At 38.1% G+C, this 25,101-nt stretch overlaps 1 protein-coding gene across 1 annotated transcript in view; it reads left to right on the top strand.

The window, feature by feature from the left end:
* FHIP1A (FHF complex subunit HOOK interacting protein 1A) overlaps positions 1-25,101 on the top strand; it is a 230,711-nt gene that overhangs the window by 76,463 nt on the left and 129,147 nt on the right. Inside the window, exon 3 of the mRNA XM_072724824.1 lies at positions 8,078-8,155. The gene's annotated coding sequence lies outside the window, so the exon portion shown is untranslated. The remainder of the gene's footprint in view (positions 1-8,077; positions 8,156-25,101) is intronic.

Here is a 25,101-nt window from a genome sequence, read left to right on the forward strand (position 1 = left end):
GTGGCTGCTCCTTCTCAGTCTTTTTTCCTTTATCCCCTGAATGTTGGTGTTCCCTAGGGACTGTGCAGGTGCTTTCCTTTCCTCCTCATCTTACCTACATGCTCTCCCCTCAAGGCCCTCATCTCTGTGCTTGCCAGACCTTGCTCAAGTGTCCCCTTAATACCTCCCTTTCCAGAGTTCCCCCCTCTGAGCTTTAGCCCATACAATCAGTGGCCTCCTGGATGTCCCCCAGGCATATCAGGTGAAAGTATCTGATATGGAACTCCTCTTTCTACTCCCTCGAAATCTGTGCCTCCCCTCGTGTTCGCTGTCTTAGTGAATGGCATCATCATCATCATCCTTTATGTAGCTACCATTTATCCAGCATTCCCTACATTGTTCTAAGAACTTTTATGTAACTCTCACAAAATCCTTTGAGATAGATTCTACTGTTTTCCCTTGATACTAATGTGGAAACCGAAGCACTCGGCACTTAAGTAACTTCCCCAAGGTCCCAGAACTGCTAATTGGTGGGGATGGAGTCCCAGAGTATGTAGTCTTGGTCATTGTCTTCTGCTGCCTTCCTCTGCCAGTAGCCCAACCCTCTAGGATTACCCTTACTGCACCCTCTTTCCTCCAGCATGTCGGCTCAGTCCTCTTAAGCCCACCTATTAAATCTCTCTCAAAAGCACACATCCACTTCTCTGTTTTCTATTGTAGGTATTCTGGTCCTGGCCTCCATCATCTCTCACCCCTGCTATTGTAACCTGTGTCGTCTTCCCATCCATTTCTTTATATTGTTGCTAGCGTATTATTCTTCCCTGTAGTAAATCTGATTCTGACACTCCTGCACTCACCAGCCTAACCCCTCCGTGATCATTCAACTAGTGTTGGGTGAATCCTCTGTTATTCCACTTTGCTGTTGAGTAAGCCCCAGCAGTTCTAAGAAATTTGAAGAATCCTTAAACATTTGAAGAATTTCACCATAGGGCAGAGAGTTCGAAAGGTGCAGGTAATATCTGGATGGTGCTTGACATTTGGAGAGTTAGAAAACAAAAGATAAATGATGTCTTTGTTTTTGCCTCTCTTGGTCCTTAATTTCTATTTATAGCAATAAAAGAACAATAAAAAAAAAACCCTTGGAGTCTAGTCTGGCACAGAAAGAGTTGGCATCTGTAATTTTGGTGGTTCCTAGGAAGAGTGCTTTCCTCACTCCCACTCTAATTCTGTGCTCTAGCCTAGTAGATTGTTGATACTCCCCACATTATGGCATGTTCCCTCTTTTTCCTCTGGGCCTTTGTATATGCTCTTCGCTCCACCTGGAATACTCTTCCCTCAGTGCTCCATTTGCCTGGCTGACACTACCATTTCCATTTTCAAGTCTCAGCTTAAATTACAGATCATTTGGAAAGCCACCTCTGATCTCTTTTACCATTCAACAGTTTGAGTTAAACACTTCTTATCTGCTCCTGTAGCATACCATTCCTTCCCTACCATGTGGTTCATCACACGGTGTTTTAATTGTCTGTTCAGTTGCTTCTTTTAGACTGTAAGACACATTTTTTACTTCTGTGTTTCCATTTCACAGTGTATTTCTTCAGTAGATATTGATTGTGGGCATGAGTAAACAAGTATTTAAATGAGCTAACTGATTCCTGCCAGTTCCATCTACTTACCTTTTTAAAAATAACTCTAGAAGTTGATATGTCAGTTAGGGTTATGTTCACCTATAAGTAACTACCAGCATTAGTGACTCAAACAAATTAGGGGGTTATTTTTCTTCTACAAAAGGTAAGTCCAGCAGTAGGCTGTCCAGGCTTAGTAGAGTAGTTTCTTGATTATCAGAGACTTAGGTCCTTCTGTCTTATTGTTTCACTCTCCTGGGTGTGATCCTTGCCCCCATGTTGCCATCTCCAGGTGGGTATCAGAAGTCTAGCCATCTGTAGGTCCTCATTCTAGGAAAGAAGGGAAAGGTCAAAATGCAAGAGGGAGCTTGCCAGCAGTCTGCCTCTTGCCCCCACCTCCTTTAGGGGCTTTCCTGAAAGGCCTTCCATGGATTTACCCTTATACTCATTGGTCGGATGGTATCACAGTATCACCTTTGGCTGCAACGGAAGCTAGGAGATAAGAGTTTTTGCCTCAGATCTTGATTACTTGCTATAAAATTTGGATTCTGTTAATAAGAAAGCAGAGAAGGAGAAAGGGGTACCTGGGTGGCTCAATTGGTCAAGCATTGGACTCTCTTTTTGGCTCAGGTCATGATCTCAGCGTAGTGAGATTGAGCTCTGGATGGGGCTCCTCACTCAGCACAGAGTCTGCTTGTCCCTCTCCCTCCTCCTCTGTCCATTCCCCTTTCCCCTTCCCTGCAAGTGTGCGCTCTCTCGCTCTCGCTGTCTCTCTCAAACAAAATTTTTTTAAAAAATGAGGAAAGAGAATTAGCAATCTTTTGAGATACTTTGTGAGATTTAACTCACATGTAACATCTGAACTATTACTTTTTCTGGGTATTTACACTTAATGACTTGAGAATACCTTTTAAAGTCTCATAGAGATGTGTCCCTATTTTTTGTTGGGAGAAGAATACTTAAGCAAAAGATTTGGCAAGGGATATTAAGAAGTAAGGAATTTCTATTTTTAATCTCCTTCTCTTCACTTTTCTATTAATCTATAATCTAAATTCTATAAATTGGATAATTTTGATAAATTAATGATGTGGGAAAATTCTCAGGATATAATATTAAAGGGAAAGAGCAGGAATCAAGATTTGATCCCAAGTCATTAAGTTCATTTTTAAAAAAGTTTGGTTTGGGATGTCTGGGTGGCTCAGTGGTTGAGCATCTGCCTTTGGCTCAGGTCGTGATCCTGGGGTTGTGGTATTGAGTTTCGCATTGGGCTTTCTGTGGGGAGCCTGCTTCTCCTTCTGCCTATGTCTCTGCCTCTCTCATGAATAAATAAATAAAATCTTTTTAAAAAATCCAATTTAAACAGTTGTCCTTCATTCCACTTCAAGGATGTTCCATTTATATTTAATCCTTCTCTTATTTTTGAATACAGCTTGTTTTAATTTTTCACTATTAGAAATACTCTTTGAAAAAAAAAGGAAATACTCTTTGATGAAAGACTTAGGACATTTGTAATAGATTTCTGAGAGATTTCTTGTAGATTTATAGAAGAATGAACAGAAGAGTTTAAAGATATAGATCTTTCATTTGTTGATATTTGTTGCCAATTCTTTTGCCAAATGTGTACATAAATACTTATGCTTCTGATTTTGTAAAATTTATGAAATTATTAGAAAGAATAGGAAAAAGACTAGAAGGAAAGACATTAAAGCTTTAAAAATAGTTTATCTCTTGTGCTTTCAGTGACTTTTACTATCTTTATATTTCTTATACTTTCTTTGCAATGACAACATCTTGTTTTTATGATTTTAAAAAGGAATTCAGTTGAATATAAAGAATATGTCTTCTCTTGATGATCAACTGCTGCTTTGCTATTTAGGGTCTCAGCATCAAAGGTGAAGTTGTATATTGATGTTTTAATCAAAGAAGAGTAAACAATGGCAGATGTATACTATAGAGTTTGTGGTTTACATATTAGACATGTTTTTCTAAATGTATTTTTTTAAAGATAGCTAGCTAGCTAGCTAGCTAGATTTATTTATTTATTATTTATTTGTTTATTTATTTATGAGAGAGAAAGAGAGAGATAGTGAGTGAGAGGGAGCATTAGCAGGCCAGGGGAGAGGGAGAAGCAGGCATCCTGCCAAACAGGAAGCCCAACTCAGGACTCAATACCAGGGCCCTGAGATAATGACCTGAGCCACAGGGAGATGCTTAAATGACTGAGCCATCCAGGCACCCCCTCTAAATTTGTTTAGAGATCCTATCTCTATTTTTCCTAATAATTTAGACCTTACTTAATGAAAACTAGTAAATTGAGAAAACAGAAGTTGCTGGGTCTTTTTATTTTCCCCTGTGGCATTGTTGTAGTTGTTAAAAACAAAAGTGCCACAAAACTTAAATTCTCACATTTAGTAGCTGGATTGGAGTATAACTTGTGTGTAGTCCTAGGGTCCTTTTGAACTTGTCATGATTTCCAGGGCAATTCTATAGTATATGAGTATATGTTTGTTTCTAGAGGCAAAAATGAGACGATTGTGGAACATATGGGTTCATGTGAGTGACCCGTAAGCAAATAAGGTGTCCCAGTGACCTCTTTCATATTCACAGACTCTGTAGCAAGGAATAAATTAATTTTAGAGGTGCATTCCAGAATGTTAGGTAAGAAGAGGGTGTATGAAAAACATGTTAAATGCAAATCAAAGTAGTGTCAGTTAAAAAACGACAAGAACAAACCTCCAAATCAACACTATGTAGTTGGGGATTTGGGGACCTAGGAATAGATTATGTTTGGTGGGGAAAGAGCAGATTTGTGGGAATGTTTTTTGGATGGCTTTCTACAGACTGTTGAGAATGAGCATAATTTTCTAATGTAAAAACAGTCTGTGGGCTGCTAAAGATTTTGCTCCTAATTCTCTTTCCCTCAATTGAGAAAATGTTAATTATTTTATATTCATACTTTTAAGTAAATTGATATTTTATTAAATATAATACTACCTATATGTATTTGAAAAGGTAATAGTTAAAGTAGAGTTTGGCACACAGTGGCCCATGGACCAAATCTGGCCTGCTACCTGTTTTTGGTTTTGTTTTTTTAAATAATCTACCTGCTGAGAATAGTTTATGCATTTTTAAATGGTTGGAAAAAAAAAGAGGGGATGCCTGGGAGGCTCAGTCGATTAAGTGTCCAACTCTTTATTTCAGCTCAGATCAGGATCTCAGGCATGTGAGACTGAACCCCCATTCGGGTTCTGTGCTGGGCATGGAGCCTGCTTAAGATTCTCTCTCTCCCTCTATACCTGCACGGCCCACCCCATCATGCACACTCTTTCTCTCTTCAAAAAAAAACACATGAAAACAGGATTTTGTATAAAAACCAGTTGACCCATGAACAATGTAGGGGGTTAGGGGCACAGATCTCTCTGCTCAGGATTTTCTAACCCATGGGTAACTTTTGACTCCCTGAAACTTTAACTACTAATAGCCTCCTATTGACCAGAAGCCTTACTGATAACATAAACAGATGATTAGCACACATTTTGTATGTTATATGTATTATATACTGTGTTCTTAAAGTAAGAGAAAAGAAACTTACTAAGAAACGATAAGGAAGAGAAAATACAGTCATAGTGCTATATTTATTGGAAAAGAAAACCACATATAAGTTGACCCATGTAGTTCAAACCTATGTTGTTCAAGAATCAACTGTGTATGTATCCTATAGGACCTAAAATATTTATATTTAATATAAACAGCCAACCCTTGGTCTAAAGCAGTAGTTTCAACCAGAGGCAGTTTTGTCACCAGGGGATATTTGGCAATGTCCTAAGACATTTTTGGTGGTCACAACTATGGGGGGTGTGGATGCTATTGGCAATTAGTGAGTAGAGGCCAGAGATGTTGCTAAACATCCTACAATGCACAGAATGGTCCCTCAAGACAAAGGATTGACTGATCCAAAATGTTGACAAAGACACTCTTCTTGCCTAAACTTTAGTTAGGCTCCTCTGAGCCTTGTTGACTAGGTCTCCACCTTGCTTGGCTCCAAGCCTGTTTTTGGCCTGCCTAAGTCATTTTTGGCAAGAATTCTGCTGAGTCAGTTTAGTGAAAATTCCCCCGTCCTTAATATCTGATCACCCCTGATTCCTGATCAAATTCCATACCCCCGCCCCACCCCTGATATCTAATCACTCTGATCTATGTTCAGCAAGAAAAAATCCTGTTAGATCAGTTTAGTAAGAATCCTCCATCCTTGATATCTTGTCTTAGTAATTTCCCATCTGCTGAATCCCTCACTCTGCTTGTGGGTTGATAGAAATTCCCACTTGTCTTTTCTGAATTTGGGGTTGACCCTGATTTCTCTCTCCTTTTTTTTTTTTTTTTAAAGATTTTATTTATTTATTAGAAACAGAGAGAGAGAGAGAGAGAGAGAGAGAGAGAGAGAGAGAGAGATAGGCCAAAACACAGGCAGAGGGAGAAGCAGGCTCCATGCAGGGAGCCTGACATGGGACTGGATCCCAGGCCTCCAGGGTCACACCCTGGGCCGAAGGTGGCTCTAAACCGCTAAGCCATCGGGGCTGCCCTGATTTCTCTCTCCTATTTCTATAACCCTGAAACCTTTTGGTCATAGTCCTAAGTAAAATCTTCCTTACTGGTTTGCCACGTGTCAGAATATTTTCTCTTTAACAATATCAGTAGTCTTGAGGTTTAGAAACCCTGGGCTGCAGTAGTGTTTGGTATATATATGAATTTAGAGACCACCTCTGCAGAATGATTGCAGCAAGCCCCTTTTTCCGTGGGATTCCTGTTTTATAGGGAGGAAGGACCTACCAGAATTTAGGGAATAGTTGCTTCAGGACTTGGAAGAGTCCAGTTGTAAAGATATTTTACCCCAACCTCATTTCCAGCAAAGAAGAGGGCAGTCTGGATAGGCGTGGCCATGCTGTTTGGCCTTGGCTCTATTCCTTGAGTATCCTTGAGAATGAAATAAGGTTGACTCGGTCTAGGGGGATTTCACTATTTACTTCTCTTTGTCTTCAATATTTTTCTACACATTGGAATCTTCATGAAAAGATAAAACCTTGTAATCTTCAATTCAAAGTAAAATGCTGAAAAGCAAATGTATGAACTTGTTAAAACAAGTTTAGAAAACTATTAAGCAGTAAGTAGAAGTGATTATTATATCCTTCCTGGTTCTCACTGAGAAGTGTAGATGAAGAGAACAACAGTGCACAGAGGGTCTGAAGATGTGTTTTTGTATTGGGGCAGAGGTTATGAAGCTTTCTAACCTCCTTTGGTGAGTGCAAGGCAAGGGAAAGTGAAAGACTGTAACTTGACTTTTTCTGTATATATGAGTCCCAGTCCCCGTTTTCTTTTGCTTGTTTATTCCTTAAGAACTGGAGTCCTGGCACCTGTTCTATCCATGTGGCTTTGCTGCCTTCTCTGGGTGGAAATCCTGGGTCCTGTGGCTTACCTACTGATTTGAACTTCTCTCTTTTCTGCATGAAGCCAATTCTGCCCAGTACAAGTCCAGCCAGCTGAATGGAACCCGTCCAGCTGATGGTTCAGATTATTCTACATCTTTCGTTTTCTTTAACAACCTCATTTTCCTTGACCACGTTATTCCTGACTGAGTTTTGATATATGACTTCATAAAGTAAATGTAGTTATAAAATGGCCACAAAGCCCTGATGCATGCCAGTTAGAAATACATGCATTTCCCTCCGTTCTCCACCCAGATTCTACTTCCCTCTCCCCATTTTCTTCTGGAAATCTTTCATTTTGATGATTGGAAGTCACAGAGCAGACCCTGCTACTGTTTATAGGTCTTTAGCTATTGTCTGGAAGAATCTTTATGTAGAGACTTTATGGATACTATCAGGACATTATCAGAGACTGTTTTAATGACTTGTAATTGCCAACATAGAAGATGTCCAGGAGGACATGGGTAACCTTTAAAATTTGTGCAGAGAGAAGAGGGAAGCATATAGAGATTGCCGATTAGCATCCTCATGGACTTTGTGCCACTCTTTATTTTTTCTGGGCCCCACGAGGACCATTTTGATGTGCTAGCAACTCAGTAAAAGAAGGCAATCATCAGGTAAATCGTGAGACGGAACCTCCTCATTTTTATTTGTTCATAGATGTAGAAAAATCTCCTTTTTCCCCCCTGGACTAGATCAAGATCAGCTATTCTCTTCACATAAAATCTACCTATTAAAAAAATTAAATCTGCTAATCTATCCGAAGAAATGCTGTGTAATCTAACCTGAAGAATACTGATTTTGGAGACAGCCTGCCTGGGTTGAATCGGCTCTGCTCCTTGTCACCTGGGGCAAGTCACTTCATCTCTCCCTGCCTCAGTTTCCTTGGCTGTGAGATAGGGAGAATAATAGTATGCCTATCCCGCAGAGTTGTTGTAAGGACTATTCAGACATAGCTCGTTTAATTGTGCTTCATTTTATTGCTCTTCACAGGTAACTGTGTTATTTACAAATTGAAGATTTGTGGCAACCTTGCCAGCAAGCAAGTCTGTCAGCACCATTTTTCCAAAGGTATTTGGTCGCTTCATATCTCTGTGTCCCATTTTGTAATTCTCACAGTATTTCAGACTTTCTCATTATTTGTTACAATGATCTGTGATCAGTGATGATGACCCACTGGAAGCTCAGATGATGGTTAGCATTTTTTAGTAATAAAGTATTTTTAAATTAAGATATGCACATTGATTCTTTTAGATGTAATCTATTGCACACTTAAAATACTACAGTATACTGTAAATATAACTTTTATATGCATTGGGAAACCAAGAAGTTCATTTGACTCGCTTTATTGTGACAGAAACTTGAATGCAGTGGTTTGGAACTGAATCCACAACGTTCCTGAGGTATGCCTTTACTAGTTTATATATAAGGTACTTAAAACCGTGCAGGCCACATTGTACGTGCTATTGAAGCCTTAGCTATTATTAGTAGTATTTATTGTGGTCTTGTAATTAATGGCCTCATCCAGTCAAATACATTTTTAGGGAATTCAAAGGAAAATATGTTTAGAAAGAAAAGTCTAAGCATTCTTCTTTGAAATACCTTAAATCAGAGAAACTTAGATGAAACAGTTGGTAGTGTTAAATTGTATATTTTTCAAATAAGTTACTCACCATAGATATAGTAATGTATAGCTTTTATGTTTAAGGTATCTTTAGCGGACCAAAGTTGCTGAGGTACTGAAAAGTACTGCGGCTGCCCCCTGGGTATTTGTTATGGATACTGGTTCTAATGGCACTTGGCTAAATAAGTATCTCTGTGCAAATATTGATTTTCTGAAGCACATAGGAATGAAGATTCGTATGGAGTTTAGTTTTAGAAGGGATAGCAAAATATGTGAAATTTGAATCTGGGTGATACTACCAGTAATAAAGGCAGTAAAAACACACAGATTTAGGGCATTGACAGAATAAATTGGCTACTTATGGAGGGCATAATTTTTCCTTCATTTTGTTCAGGAAATAGGAGTTCAGAAGATTAGACATTTTTTATAAGTATAGTTATTTTATTTGGATGTACAGAAATATTTGCTAATGAAATTTGCTTTCCTAAAACACCGCAGGAAATTCCCGAGCTTTTATCTTTGTATCTTATGGCACTAGCCTAAATTTTTTTAATATGTGTTTACAATCAAGTACACCTGTGTTAATAGGTCTTGTACATATATAAAAAAGGATGTGATAATGGTATAGGAAACAAATTTAGGAGATTACAGATTTATTTTTTCAATTGAAAATATATCTCCTGTTTCTGAAAATGGTTTTCTTTAGGCATATCAGAAAATCTGAGTAGCATTCTGCTAGTTGTTTTTTTTTTTTTTTTTAAAGGATGAAACAGATGCTCCATTGATTCTCCGATATGGTTATTTATGTGGCTGGTTTTCTACACGAAGGGAAAAAAAAGTTTGATTAATTACCATTAACTGTGACATATCCCGTGGGTAATGAATTTCTTTTGTGTGTATCTGTTTCTTCCCTTTTTCAAATAAATTGGTGGCTATGTAATAGGTTCCGGTAAAGCAGTCTGCCAGAATGCTTAGTGGAAGATAAATGCAGTTTCTGCAAAAGCATAGGATGGCAGTGTTGTCAAGTACTTAGGTGGTGCCTGAGAGGTGCGGTGCCTGCTACTGTCTGTAGGATCTGAATCTTTAAGTCATTTTTCTGGGAGTTTGTTAAGGTCCTGGAGGTGCCTGAGCATCCTCTGGGTGCCTGCTTAGGCTGGGAGCTATAGTCTATTGCCATGAATAACACGGTGAATTTGACGCCTATCCAAGAGCAAACCTGTGGCTCTAATTTTGGTAACTCCTGCCGTTGACCTTTGTCATTCGGAGTATCATTGTTGCTGTTCATTCAATTAGTGCTTTCTAATTTGAAGTAACGATATAATTTGATGTGGTTGTGCACATTTTTTCTCATTCGATTTATTACTATACAGTAGATAGGCAGGTGTCAATTATGATAAAGTATGATTCAGTGATTTGCCCAATGATGTTAAATAGCATGTGACAGATTGAATCTCATATCCAGGCCTTCTGAGCCCAAGCTTGTTGCTTATCCTTCTGCACCACATGCTTTTTTATAGATTGTTGAACTTGATTTGCTAATATTGTGTTGAGGATTTTTGTATCTCTATTCATTAGAGATACTGGTCTACAGTTTTTCTTTCTTGTAATGTCTTTGTCTGGTTTTTAATACTAGAATGAGTTAAGGAGTATTCTCTACTTTTATTTTCTGGAAGAGATTATAGAGAATTTATATAATTTCTTCCTTAAATGTTTGGTAGAATCCACCAGCGAACCCATCTGGGCCTGGCGTATCTGTTTTGGAAGATTATTGATTCAATTTCTTTAATGGATATAGGCCTATTCAGACAATCTATTTCTCTTTGAGTTTTGGTTAGATTGTGTCTTTCAGGATCTTGGTCCATTTCATCTAGGTTATTCAGTCTGTGGACCTAGTTCACAGTATTCCTTTATTATCCTCAGTGTCCTGGGATCAGTAGTGATGACCCCTTTTTCATTCTAATGTCACTAATCTGTGTCCTCTTTTTTCTTAATCTGGCTAAGAGTTTCTGAATTTTTGAAATGTCAGTAAGGAACCAGCTTTTTTTTTCTTTTTAAGATTTTATTTATTCATGAGAGACAGACAGAGAGAGAGAGAGAGAGAGAGACGCAGAGACACAGAGGGAGAAGCAGGCTCCATGCCGGGAGCCTGACATGGGACTCAATCCTGGGTCTTCAGGATCACGCCCTGGGCTGAAGGTGGTGCTAAACCGCTGAGCCACCGGGGCTGCCCCCAGCTTTTGATTTCATTAATTTTCTCTGTTGATTTTCTGTTTCTTTTTAAAGATTTTATTTATTTATTCATGAGGGACATACAGAGACAGGCAGAGACATAGAGGGAGAAGCAGACTCCCTACAGGGACTGAATTGCAGGATCCCAGGATCACAACCTGAGCCAAAGGCAGTTGCTCAACCACTAAGCTACTCCAGCATCCCTAGAAGTGTTGTTTAATCTCATCACGTTCTTTTTTTGTTCTTCAGCACTATTGTACATCTCTTAAGATACAGCTTGAGATGATTGTGCCCATTGATTAAAAAGTTGTACACATTGAGCAGAATTCTAATGGTGATGCAGGAAGCTGGGTTGGAAAGGGAGAAAGGAAAGAAGTAATGACCATTGAATTATTCTTTCTTTGGTTAACTTTGCTTATTTTCAAAATGAATTTGTAGCTGACAATAAAACCATTATAAGGATAAAAGTATATGATAAAATGGAGAAGTCAGTTAGTTATACCAGAGACTAGTTCTCTTACAAGTATTAGTAATTTCCCCCAGTCTGGGCAGTAGATAACCTTAGATTAAAGTTTCTCATAAGTGCTGTCATTTCAAATGATGGATTGAAAAATGAGATATCTCATAAGGAAAGTTAAAGAATTTGGGGATCCCTGGGTGGCTCAGCGGTTTGGCACCTGCCTTTGGCCCAGAGCGCGATCCTGGAGTCCCAGGATCGAGTCCCACGTTGGGCTCCCGGCATGGAGCCTGCTTCTCCCTCCGCCTGTGTCTCTGCCTCACTCTCTCTCTATGTCTATCATAAATAAATAAGTCTTAAAAAAAAAAAAGAGGAAAGTTGAAGAATTTATCTTAAATATTATTACTCAAATGGAGGGTCTGCATAGAAGGGGATTGCAGTTATATGTATAGATAGATTTGCTCCATCCATCCTTCCTTCCTCCCTCCCTCCCTCCTTTTTTTCCTTTCTTCCTTGATTGCTTACTTTCCATACAGATCGGTAACATGACACTCATTTTCCTATTATTTATATTCCACTTTGTCCTTAAAAAAATGGGTGTTTAGTAGAAATAGGATACAAAAGAAAGATAAAATTGTGAAGGTGAAAGTCAGGGACCACTACAAGTTGAAGCCCATAGAAGTGCATGAACCAGTACTTCTATTATAGAATATGAACCATAAATTCACATCTGAGCTTCCTGGGTACAGCTGGCTCAACTTAAGGGGTGCCACAAGTTGAAACACAACATTGATTTCAGAGCAAGTGTCCTGCCAGGGCTGAGCGTCTCTGAGACCCAAGTTGGCTGGGGGTCCAGAGTGTTTGCAGGCCTGAGCTACAGGAGTTTGAGGACCTTCACCACAGTCTTCTGCCATCAGTGTGCTGGTGGTGTTTGCTTTTTCTCATTTCTCTTTTTTTTCTCCTGGTTCAGACACTTGAGAAGATCTAAAGACTTGCTGCCTACTCTGGAGATTTGTCAGAAGGTGATATGAGTGGAACAGGTTCCCTTAAACACCTCTAGTGCAATCATGTCAAGCGACACAGTGTCTATAAAGTTTAAAAACCTACTATTTATCCAGGAGCCTTTTTAGGAATGGAGGCCTGAGTGGAAATACGCTGTGGGTTCGTGTGAAGAGGGCACTGTGTGACAGGGAAGCCAGCATCCTATGGACATTTTTCCAATGGCTACAATAATGATTTTCACACAGCGAGTACTTGTAATGTTACTCAGTTCACGCCAAATACATAATGCCAGAGTACAATTTAGTAGAAGTGATTCTATTGGGTGATTAAAGCAGTGAAGTTGAAGTATGAAGCTCTGATGCTTAGGGTTGATTAAGGGCCATAATTTAAACACAGTAGAAGTTTTTTTCTTCTTTAAATTGAGGTGAAATTCACACAACATGCAGTTTACCATTTCAAAGCATATGATTTGGTGGCATTTAGAATATTCACAGTGTTGTCGACCACCACCTAGAGTTTAAAAGTATTCATCACCCCAGAAGAACACATCATAACTATTATGTAATCAGCCCCATTCCCTCTTCTCTCCCTGGCAACCACAGATCTGCTTTGTGTGTGGGGGATCTGTCTGTTCTGGATATTTTGCATGAAATAAAACATACAACAAATGACCTTTTGTGCCTTGTTTCTTTCATTTAGCATAGTGTTTTTGAATCACATTCAAATTATAGGATGTGTCAGTACTCCTTTCCTTTTCATGGCTCAATAATATTCCATTGTATATACATATCACAGTTTGTTTATCCATTCATATGTTCCTAGATATTTGGGATGTTTTTACCTTTTAGCTATTATGAATTGTGCTGCTGTAAGCATTTGTGAACAAGCATTTGAGTACCTGTTTTTAAAATTCTTTTGGATATATACCTAAGAGTGCAATTGCTAGGTTATATGGTAATTCTATTTTACCCTTTGAGGAACCACAGATCTCTTTTTACATTTCCCAGTGGAATTTATGAGGGTTTCCATTTCTCCACATCCTCAACAGCACTTATTATTTTCTGTTTTTTTTTTTAATTTAAATCTTTTTATTATAACCTGGTGAGTGTGGAATGGCATCTTGATGTGGTTCCCATATGTGTTTCCTTGATAACCAATGATGTTGGACATCTTTTTCACATGCTAATTGACCAGTTGTATATCTACTTTGAAGAAATATCTCTTCAGGATCCTTTACCCATTTTCAAATTGGGCTGTTTGTCCTTTTGTCAAGTTTTAAGAGTTCTTTACATTTTTTGAATATGAAACCCTTATCCAGTTCTCAACTGGATGTCCAGTTCTCAACAAAAAATGACAAAACATACAAAGAAACAGCAAAGTATGACCTATTTATAGGAAGAAAAAAATTGACAGAAACCACCCACAAGGAAGCCCAGGCATTAGACTTATTAGGCAAAGGCTTTACATTAACTGTGTTAAACATGCTGGGAGAGTGGAAAGAAATAGATAAATATAACTAAAGGAAATCAGGAGAGTGATGTATGACCAAGTAGGGAATACCAATACAGAGATAGGAATTGTAAAAAGGAATGAAATAGATATTCTGGAGCTGAAAGTTACAATAGCTGAAATGAAAAAAAAAATCACTACAAGGATTAGGCAGAAGATTTGAACAGAAGAAAGAATCAGCAAATGTGAAGATATGGCTCTAGTCTGAGAATCAGAAAGTGAAGCAGTAGCAGCAGCTGCAGCAACAGCGCCTTAGGGACCTAGAGAACACCATCAAGCTTAGCAATATATGCATTATTGGGAATCCTAAAAGAAGAGAGAAAGAAAGGGGCAGAAAGATTATTTGAAGAAATAAATGCCCGAAAACTTGCCAAAATTTATGAAAGGTGTGATTGTATGTATACATCCAAGAAGCTCAAAAAACTCAAAGCAGGGTAGATCCAAAGAGATCCACACCTAGACACATTATAATCAAACTGTTGGAAGACAAAGACAAAGAGAGAACTTGGTATACACCACAAGAGAAAATTGACTAGTCACAAACAAGGGGTCCTCAGTAAGATGAACAGCCAATTTCTCACCAAGACCATAGAGGCCATGGGAGGGTACATTTTAAGTGTTGAAAGAAAAAAAATTGTTATCCAATAGTTCTGTATTTGGCAAAACTATCCTTCAAAAATGAGGGTGAAATGAAGGGATTCTCAGATAAACAACAGCTAAGGGAGTTCATTGCTAGTAGACCAGCCCTGCAAGGAATGCTAAAGAGTCCTTCAGGCTGAAATGAAAGGATACTAGATGGTAACGTGAAACCATATGAAGAAATAAAGATCATTGATAAAGATAACTATAGGTAAATATAAAACTAGTATTATTGTAATTTTAGTTTGTAATCTCTTTGTCTTTCCCATCTGTTTTAAAAGACTGGGGATCCCTGGGTGGCTCAGCGGTTTGGCACCTGCCTTTGGCCCAGGGCGTGATCCTGGAGTCCCGGGATCGAGTCCTGTGTTGGGCTCCCGGCATGGAGCCTGCTTCTCCCTCCTCCTGTGTCTCTGCTTCTCTCTCTCTCTCTCTCTCTCTCTCTCTCTCTCTCATAAATAAATAAATAGATAAATCTTTAAAAAAATAAATAAAAGACTAATGTCTAAAACAATGATTATAAACCTATGTTAACAGATGTGCAATGTATAAAGATGTAATTTGACAATAACAACATAAAGGGACTAGAAATAGATATAATGCATATTATTGAAGTTAAGTTATCAAATCAAATAGGTTTGTTATAAGCAGAGGATAGTAACTGTAATCCCCAATGTAACCACTAAGTAATCAATATAATATACCACATTAATAGAACAAAGGGAAAAAAACACATAATCATCTCTAGAGATGCAGAAAGAGTGTTTGACAATATTCAACACTATTTCATAACAAAAAGACTCAGAAAACTAGGAGAAGGGAACATGATAAAGGCATGACAAAGGCATTTATAAAAATTCCCTAGCTAACATCATACTTGGTGGTAAAGGACTGAAGGCTTTCTCCCTGAGATCAGGAACAGGACAAGGATGTCTGCTTTCACCGTTATTATTCAACATTTTTACTGGAAGTCCTAATCAGAGCATTCAGGCTAGGAAGACAAATAAAGAGTGTCTAAATTGGAAAGGAAGAAATAAACTATTTCTACTTTTGCAGATGATGTCATTCCATATATAGAAAACCCCAAATAATGCATACACACACATACACAAAAACTGCTTGAACTAACAAAGACATTCAGCAGAATTACAGGGTATAGGATCAATACACAAAAAATCAGTTGTGTTTCTGCACCAGCAATGAACAATTCTAAAAGGAAGTTAAGAAAGCAAAAAAATAAAGTAGGAATAAATTTAAGGAGGTGAAAGACTGATACACTGGAAACTATAAAATATTGCTGAAGCAAATTAAGACCTGAATAAATGGAAAGACCTCCATTTTTATTGACTGGAAGACTTAATATTGTTAAAATGACAATATTCCTCAAAGTCACCTGCAGATTCAAAGCAATACTTGTCAAAATAGAAATGGATTTTTCCCCCTAGAAATAGAAAAGCAAATCCTCAGATTCATGTGAAACTTCAAAAGGCCCTGATTAGTTAAACAATCTTGTAACAGAACAAAGTCTGAGGACTTATACTTGCTGATTTAAAAAGTTACTACAATACTAGTAATCAAAGCAGTGTGGTACTTGCATCAGGACAGACATTTAGACCAATGGAATAGATTTGAAGATCCAGGAATAAACGCAATCATCTATGGCCAGTTAATTTTCAACGAAGTTCAAAAGACCATTAATTTAGTGGGGATGAGAGAGAATAGTTTCTTCAAAAAATGGTACTGAGACAACTGGATAACCACATGCAAAAGAATGAATATTGAGCTCTGTGGAAATTAACTCAAAAGAATAGGATTTAAATGTTAAGAGTTACAACTATAAACCTATAAGAAGAAGCTATGGGGTAAATCTTCGTGATCTTGGGTTTTGCAGTAGATTCTTAGGTTTGACATGAAAAGAATGAGCAGCAAAAGAAAAAGTAAATTGGACTTCATAAAAATGAAACATTTTTTGTTAAACAATATTATTGAGAAAGTGAAAAGACAACCTACAAAATGGGAGAGTATATTTGTAAGTTTTATGCCTGATAAAGCACAAGTTCACAAGTTTTCTTAATTGACCTTTGCTTCACCATATTTCAGGATTCAGCTTCTAAAGAAATAGAAAAGCATCATGACTGCTGTCCACAGCATGCTGAATTACGGTAGCAGCCTGCTGGCTACTTAGATAGACCTGTGCACTTGTACTTCCTCTAGTTGCATTTTATGTTTACCATGAGCCAGCTGTGTGTATGTTTGTGCAAATTTGACTTAATGTATTAATTTAAATATTAGATAAACATTAAAGCAAAAAGAGATCTCTAAGAAAACAAATATTAATGCTTTGGAAAAACTTGATGAGAATAAGTCAAAAATTGCTTTTAAATTTTGTATAAGTGAAACAACTAGATTTTTGTGAAAAAATTGTAGCAACTCCATGTGGATTCTGCATTCAGATTACTTAGCAAGTACCTTTATTAATTTAGATGAAAAAACCCACTGGAAAGGTGTAAGTACACATTATGGAGGTGGTTTATGTAAGAAACAAGGTATGTAATACCAATCAGCAGATTCCTGTACACAAAGAAAACTCCTTGGTCTGTCCTATATATAGAGAGATTGGTGAATGAATGTCTATTCATGTTTAAATGAAAATAATATTTATGTAATTTTTATGATTTTTGTCACTTAACCAACTCTTGACAATTAACTGTCTCAATTTTTTTCATCCTGGATAAAGGAGAATTTTTGCTGTATCTGTTACTCCAAATATAGAACACTGCACTTCCAAATCCATTTAACTGCAAGGAATTTTGTTTATCCCTCCTAACAGATATCTCTATGGTAGATTTTAGAGCTCGTTGACTTGGCAGCTCTCTAGTGCCATCAGTGAACTATCTTTTCCACCATCTTCAATGTGTTTGACTTTGGGTTGCTCCTTTCTAGATTGTGAGGTGGTTGCAATATTATCCAAAAGAAGAAAGAGTTCTGGCTATTCTTCTGTTTTCCTTATAGGAACAAGGAAGCCTACCCCAGAAACTTCATAGCAGACTCCCCCCATGTCTCATTGGCTAGAAGTGGGTCACCTGCCTACCCTTAAACCAGCCCTAGCAGGGAGCATGAGAGAATATTATGACTGGCTTAGAATTGAACTGATCCCACTTTAACCCTGAAGGAGGAGTTAACTGTGAATCAGATGGAATCAGGGTAGATATCCAAACAAAGTTAAATTCTACCAACAACAACAAAAGGCAAAAGTGGCAGTTGGAAAGGTTACATAGGAACAGCAGATCCTTTATGCAGTCTTTCCTGAATGTTAAACTTCCTACAACTAAGCTTTTGATAAGAGCTGAACAGTAGAGAATTCAAGATTATTCTCCTTTTTAAATGATCATCCAGAGTTGAGCTATTCAAGCTGTTGATCAAGAATATATTCATATGCTTCTCCATGGTCATCTGAGTGAGTGGCAGGTTTCTGTCTCTCTTAAGATGTGTAAGAAGTCTGGGAATCACACTTGAGTAGATGGCCACCTCATCTTTGCATGGAAGAGGTCATTGGTAGACTCCACCAGCTAATGATTATGGTTGCCCTGAATGTTTTTCTCTCATTGCCCTTTTGGTCATAGCAGCCCTTTCCATGTGGAGATTTCTTTCCCACTTTATATGATTTTGCTCAGGATAACAATCATGTTGATTCTTGTCTCCATTCCCTGCCTCCCATTCCTCACCACAAAAGTAAGCATGATCTGAGGCCTGGCCAATTAGAGATCCCCATCTCATAGGTTGTGACCACTTTCAGGCTATGGTGATGTTTAGGGAAAGGCATATGACCTAATCAGGCAAATGAGAGTTCTCCCCAGGACTTTTGTGGATAAATGAGAGCCTGGAGTTTATTTCCTGGGTGACATGGAAGACACAAAGGAAGGAAGCCATTAGGCAAGGAGATACAGAGATAGGCAGAGATTTGGTAAGGTGTGTGGTAGTGAGTTTCCTGATACTGCTGAGCCCTGACTCCTGCTTTCCTCAGTTCTCAGTGCTATCTAAAATTTCTTTCTGGCTCATTAAGCTTATATGTCCTTTGTTTGGCTTAAGCAGACTTGAGATGGGTTTCTATCACGTGTTATTTTAAACATCCCAATTAACACTGATTAAGGAAGAATCTGAGGAAAGAGTCTTGCTTTTTCTTAGAATAGTCACCCTAATACCTGGCTTAATGAACCACTGAGGCCCCAGTGTTCCATGGTGAAGGGCACACTCATGTTAAATCTTCCAAAGCTAGATTACTGTTAGTCGTGACCATAGGGAAAAACAGTCTCAACTTAGAAATAGTTACTGGCCAATTTTAAGTACTGTAGCTTGTTTCCAATAAATGTTTTAGAATATGTGAGTTGCAGAGGTTTTCCCTAAGACATATTATTCCAGTTAAATGTGGGAAGATATAGACTTAAAACATATTTGGAAAGAAGCACTGAGCTAAATGAATTAGTTTTAGAAGTGTTGACCGTGACTTACTTTTGGTAAGGCTAATTTGATATCAGAAGTTGTCTATCTTGGCTGTTCATAGTTTGTAGAAACATAACCATATAAGCAGTTCGGAGAATATTCATTTTTAGTTTCTTTATAGCTGGGATCCATGTGCCCAGAGACATTCCTATTGTTCTGAATTCAAAACAAATGAGAGTGGAATTCTAATTAGTAAGGAGAGAGGATGAAAACTGATCTGATGGGAAATCTGAGGACCAAGGGTATGAGGTTAAGATCTGCCAAAAGGTGGTCCATATTGTGGAGAAATCCTGGTGCCATCACCCTAAAACAGGCCTTTGGAACTTAGCATGTCCTGATACACTTGGGAGGAAGCACTGAACTAAATGGAACCTGGAAAGAGTAAGAATGCCAGAAGGATCTAGCATTTTCCTGTCTGTAGGATTGCAGTAGAGTTAGAACTTGTGCTTATTTTCTCAAAGACAAAGAAGGGACAAGTGTAGAGAAACAAAATGGACACACAGTCCAATTTCAGAACAAGAATATGAAGTTAATGTAGTAAAACAAATGTTTCAGTATGGCAGTTGCTTAAACTCTGTAACTGTATTGAAAACATGGGCTGGCATTGCTCCCATAATGACTGTGGGAGATGGGGAAATGACCCAATTCCAGCACTGGCTGGTATGCACTGGTGGATTGTTTTTAGTCTCCTGGCATGCTGTGGATTGACAACAAAATTACATGTTGTTCAAGGCCATTAATAATAAACTGAGTGGCCACAAACAAAAATCTTCTGAATAATTTGGGGTTTCTAAAAATGCAAAACAGTCGAATAATCTCCTGAGCTCCGGACCATCTGCAGACCAATTTCATTTATGTAGAGCTAGATATTGAAAGAATTAGTAGTCAGACTTGAAAAAGCTTTCTTAATAAATTAGGACAGATTATCCTATACCCAAGAGACTGATAGTCTGCCAAGATTTGGTCAGTAACTTTTATTTAAAGGTGTTTTACCATATGGTTTTCTCAGAGAGCTAAAGATCAGATTCTAGCACATTTGCATTAATAAATCGCATTCTTAAGTGAGGGGAAACATGGCCTGTATTTTGGGGATAGAATTCAAATGGAGTTCTGGAAAATGGGGGAAAGGAATTGACCTGGGTGGTGAGTGTGTAGAGAGGATGATTTTTTGGGCAGGATAGTTAATAAAATATTTACTATGACTGTAAGGCTCTACTGAGTCTTCCATGACCTTTACCAGGGAAATATTTCCACTAAAACAAAACACCTATCTTAAAAGAGTGCTGAATTTCATAACATAAAAATATGAAACCAGTTACATAATACGGGAAGAGATTAGAACTATGGCAATAATTTCATAAATTTATTTATAAACCAAGTTTGTTACTTGGGACAGAGGATGAATCTTCTTTTACAAATGAGAAATTCTCTTGGGTGAGGCTATGCCTCTGCCTCTCCTACCCTTTGCAATGTGTCTCTTTTGTTGTGGAGGTTCTGTTCACCTAGTTCTCAGAGGAAAATTAATCCATAAGTAGCTGTAAATTTGTTGTGTCCATGGAAGGAGGTGAGTTCAGGGTCATCTTATGCCAGCATCTCAACCCTCTCCCCCTTAATTATTTATCTTCAAAGTTGTAATGACCTACAGAAAAGCTCCCATTGCTCTTACTGCTGCCCCTCTCTCCCTACTCATTAATTTAAACATTTTGAGAACCACAGTATTGAATCTAGAGAGAGAGATGGAGACATTTACAGGGATAGAGGGGGGGCGGGCAGGAGCTGAAAAGGATGATATGGGCTGGTGAGATATATATTATTCAAACAGTGAAGGTAAATGTTGCTGATCTCTGTAGTGTTGAAGTTAGTCTCTTTCCTGAGGCATTTCTGGTCTGCAGGATTCACGAGAAGGCAGAGAATATAGAATGAAAACGGGAGGCGTCATTTCAAGGTGAAGACCAGAGGCAGGCCGAGCAGTTAAGCGTGGCCAAGCAGATTTATGAAACGGTTTAGAAGAGGCAACAAGGTGGAGCTAGGGAGATAGAGTAGGGGTTATGTAATAGGATCGCAGAATTTTATGTGGCTTTGTGCTTGGAGTAAGTCAATTTTTATTTAATCTTAGACTGTCTCAGGGAGGTACAATGTTTACAAATGAAGAATAACCTCTTGGGAACTTGAGATCTAGGAAACACTGAGGCAGGCATGGTAATTGAGGAGAGAAAGACTCTTAGGTTCTGCTTTCCTGTGCATCTGGAAGTGTTAAGTGCACTGAGATCTGATTGATGGCTAGCACTGTCTCTTTAGGTTACTGGCTCTGGAATTGTTAGCTTTTTGCCTTGAGGTCGGATCTGGCTGATCTAGAGGTTCCTCATCAGAGCACAGGAACTAAGAATTAGTAAATGGCTGTGTGTGGCCCCAGGCTGGGGCTAGAGGTGAAAGTATGAGGGGTGAGAAAGAACAAGCTGCTTTCAGCTTGCCCTCTCAGTGAACAGCAGCACACCATTGGTCCACTGTCATTGGTTGAACCAAAAATTCAGCAGTGTACTTGCATAGTAAGGATGTTAGTATCATAATTTGACTTGTTACATTCATAAGGCTTAGAAATATAGGCTAAACAAAAATTGGTATTTTGGAATTGGAACCTTCTGAATCTGGAACCAGATAGGGCCAGTCTCTCAGGATTGTCTGGATCCTGGCAGAGACAGAGCAGAGCCAACAGGCAGCTCAAAGATCAGAAAAGCTGTTTTTCCTACCTGTCAGGACATATACTCTTCCTCTCCCCAGCCAGCCTTCCCTAAAAACTTCCTGTAACTTTGAAGGAATATCCCTCTTAAAACTTCTGCCCCAAGATAAATCCAGGAAACCCTTAAAACAATGATTTTTTTCTTCCAGTTGGATTTGGATGAAAATCCTCCCTGTGGCAAAAACAGACATTATTTGGGAGGAATACAAACAGCCTCTAGCATGGGACAACCCTTGGACAAGTAACTACTAAATAAATAGTATGTGAGGAGAGTAAGCGAGATGGAAAGCAAACTCTTTCAGCCATTGGCACCACTGGAAACATTCATTAAACTCTTTACCTTCATGGGGCACTGAGCCAGGCATGGTACAAAATACATTGGCAGATGTGACTTCTGCCCTTGGAGACTGAAAGCACCATTTGTGAGCTTATTCTTGTGTGAAATTTACCTCTGTTGTCATTCTCAACTGACAAACAAGTAAATAGCAGTTGGGGCAAGCAATAATGGTGGCCAACAGCAGGCTAGCATTGAGGTAGACTGCATTCTAGTCCTTTTTTGTTTATTCCATATTGTTTTCCCACTGAGTTGCTGAAAGTACTTTTTAAATATTGTAATTGGCACAGTTACTCCTTATGTTTTATGTAGGTATAAATATATTTAAAGAGAACCCCTAACCCCTGCCCGCCCCGGATTTATATCTTTCTCTTGACAAGTTGTGATTTGGATTGGAAATGTCAGTTTGATCAATTGATTTCTCTCTCTACTAATTTAAAAATAATTTTAGATTCATAGAAAAGTTGCACAAATAATATGAAGAATTCCCCAGTCTCTTTGAGGATGTGTGTGTGTGTGTGTGTGTGTGTGTGTACACACAGATCCACACATTCATATGTGTGTGTGTATATTTTTCCTTTTTTGGGGGGGTAAATGCCTAGGAGTAGAATGATTTGGTTTTAATGTAGATGTTTGCCTTTATAAGAAACTGACAAAGCTATCTCCAAAGTGGTTGTACTGGGGATCCCTGGTGGCTCAGTGGTTTAGCGCCTGCCTTCAGCTCAGGGTGTGATCCTGGAGTCCCAGGATCGAGTCCCACATCGGGCCCCCTGCATGGAGCCTGCTTCTCCCTCTGCATGTGTCTCTGCCTCTCTCTTTCTCTCTCTGTATCTCTCATGAATAAATAAATAAAATCTTTAAAACAACAACAACAACAAAAAACCCAAAGTGTTTGTACTAATTTATATTTCCACCAGTAATATATATGAATTCCTATTGCTCCCCATCTTTATGTTTGTCAGTCTTTTTAATTTTAGCCATTTAGGTTAGTGTATAGTGGTATCATGATGTTGGGCACTTTTTTGCATGCTTATTGGCCAATTGCTATCTTCTTTTGTGAAGAGTCTCTTTATATATTTTGTCCATTTAAAAAATTGTATCATCTCTTTAATATTGAGTTGTTGGGGTTCTTTATATATTTGGGCACCAATCCTTTGTCAGATAGACATCTTGAAGGTCTTTACTTCCAGTCTGTGACTTACCTATTCATTTTCTCTTAACTTTGATGAGAATTTCTAACTTTAGACAAAGTCATATTTATTATTTTCCCTTTATTATTGTATTCTGTGATCTGAGAAACCTTTGTGCACCCTGAAGACTATCATGATGATAGTCTATATTTTTCTCTAAAAGCTTCATGGTTTTAGCTTTGACATTTGTATCTGTATTACATTGCAAATCAGTTTGCGTGAGTGATCTTAGATGTAGGGGTCAAGTTGATATTTTTCCATATAGATATCCACTTATTTCAGCATCATTTGTGGAAAAGATTCTTTGTTGGATTGCTTTGGTACATTTGTTGAAAATCATGTCTGTATATGTGGGCCTTTGCTTCTGGGGTCTCTGTTCTGTTCCACTGATCTACTTTGACTATTCTTGTGCCATAATTAATAGTTGTATATTTCATAGATGTCCATAATTATGTGGAATCATTTTGCTGTTGTTGGACCTTTAAAAGTTTATAATTTTTGCTGTTAGAAACAATGCCGTGATGCATATTACTTACATTGTTTAATTTTTAATTATTTAAGTTATAAGTGGTAGAAATAATTTATAAACAAAAATTCAGGGCAAACATGTACAAATATAATGTTATTGCTTAGCTTTACATATATTCTAACTTTTGGTTCTGTGACAATGAGAGTGCCTGCTATTGGTAAAAACGTAGAGTGAGTATTGTGACCAGCAGCCATTAAGTGCCTGTCAGCTGGGAGAAGATTCTCCTTGCTTCTAAATGTCATCAATAGGTGGCTTCCATTATATTATCAACCAAAGGTATTGGAGTAGAGAGAAGTATAAAGGCTAAAAACTTCAGAAGGTCTTTCTGAGAACTTACCATTCTCCACGGGTCCCATAATATATTGTAAACATGTATTTGCATGCATGTCAAGTGATTGAGACTGAGAGGCAGACTTTTGACCAATTGTCTAAAGGCATTCACTCAATTACGGAAATAGAACAGCAGTCATAACTCATGTCTTATATACTGTCAGATGTGAGAGGTTATCTGTCGTGAGCTTTTTTATATGATAATCAGTGAGGCATTTAGTTGTGTAAATGATCCCCAAGGTGAATGTTTTTATTTTATGTGGGTATATAAATAAAATTATACCACTGTGTGAAGTGTTTGTAAATGCTTAGCTTCCTTACTTGATAATTTATCTACTTCCAGGAGCAATTTGAGGTGGATAGGTCACCCTAGACATCCTTTTAAGTATTTGTGATGCTTTTTTTTTTTTGGTTATGATAGATTTTAAAGGAAAAACAGTTATTGGGTGCAAATTTAATATATTTTGTGTGTTCTCAAAACTTAGCTTTTCCCCCATCTGGACAGTGAATTAATTGCACATCATGATCTTTTAAGAGGTTTTGATGTGTTTACAATAACAAAAATTTATATCTGTGATGGAAAGACTACTGTACTGGAAAACTGCAGTTCTCATAAATTATTAAGTTATCTCTGCAGTCTAATCAAAGTTTGATAGCTGCAGCTTGGGGCAGGCTAGATTTTGGCAAAGCAGAATGACAGCAGACAATATGTACAATGGTATCATAGGAACTCTGTATAAGAATGGGTTCTTTGCATTTTTATGTATGCCTTTTAATTTGTCAGTAAAGTGGAGATGTCGGCTATTTTTTTTTTTAAGATTTTATTTATTCATGAGAGACACACAGAGAGAGGCAGAGACATAGGCAGAGGGGGAAACAGGCTCCTTTTGGGGAGCCTGATGCAAGACTTGATCCTGGGGTCCCACCTGAGCCAAAGGCA

This window comes from Vulpes vulpes, chromosome 10 (genome assembly GCF_048418805.1).
Source record: "Vulpes vulpes isolate BD-2025 chromosome 10, VulVul3, whole genome shotgun sequence".
NCBI lineage: Eukaryota > Metazoa > Chordata > Mammalia > Carnivora > Canidae > Vulpes > Vulpes vulpes.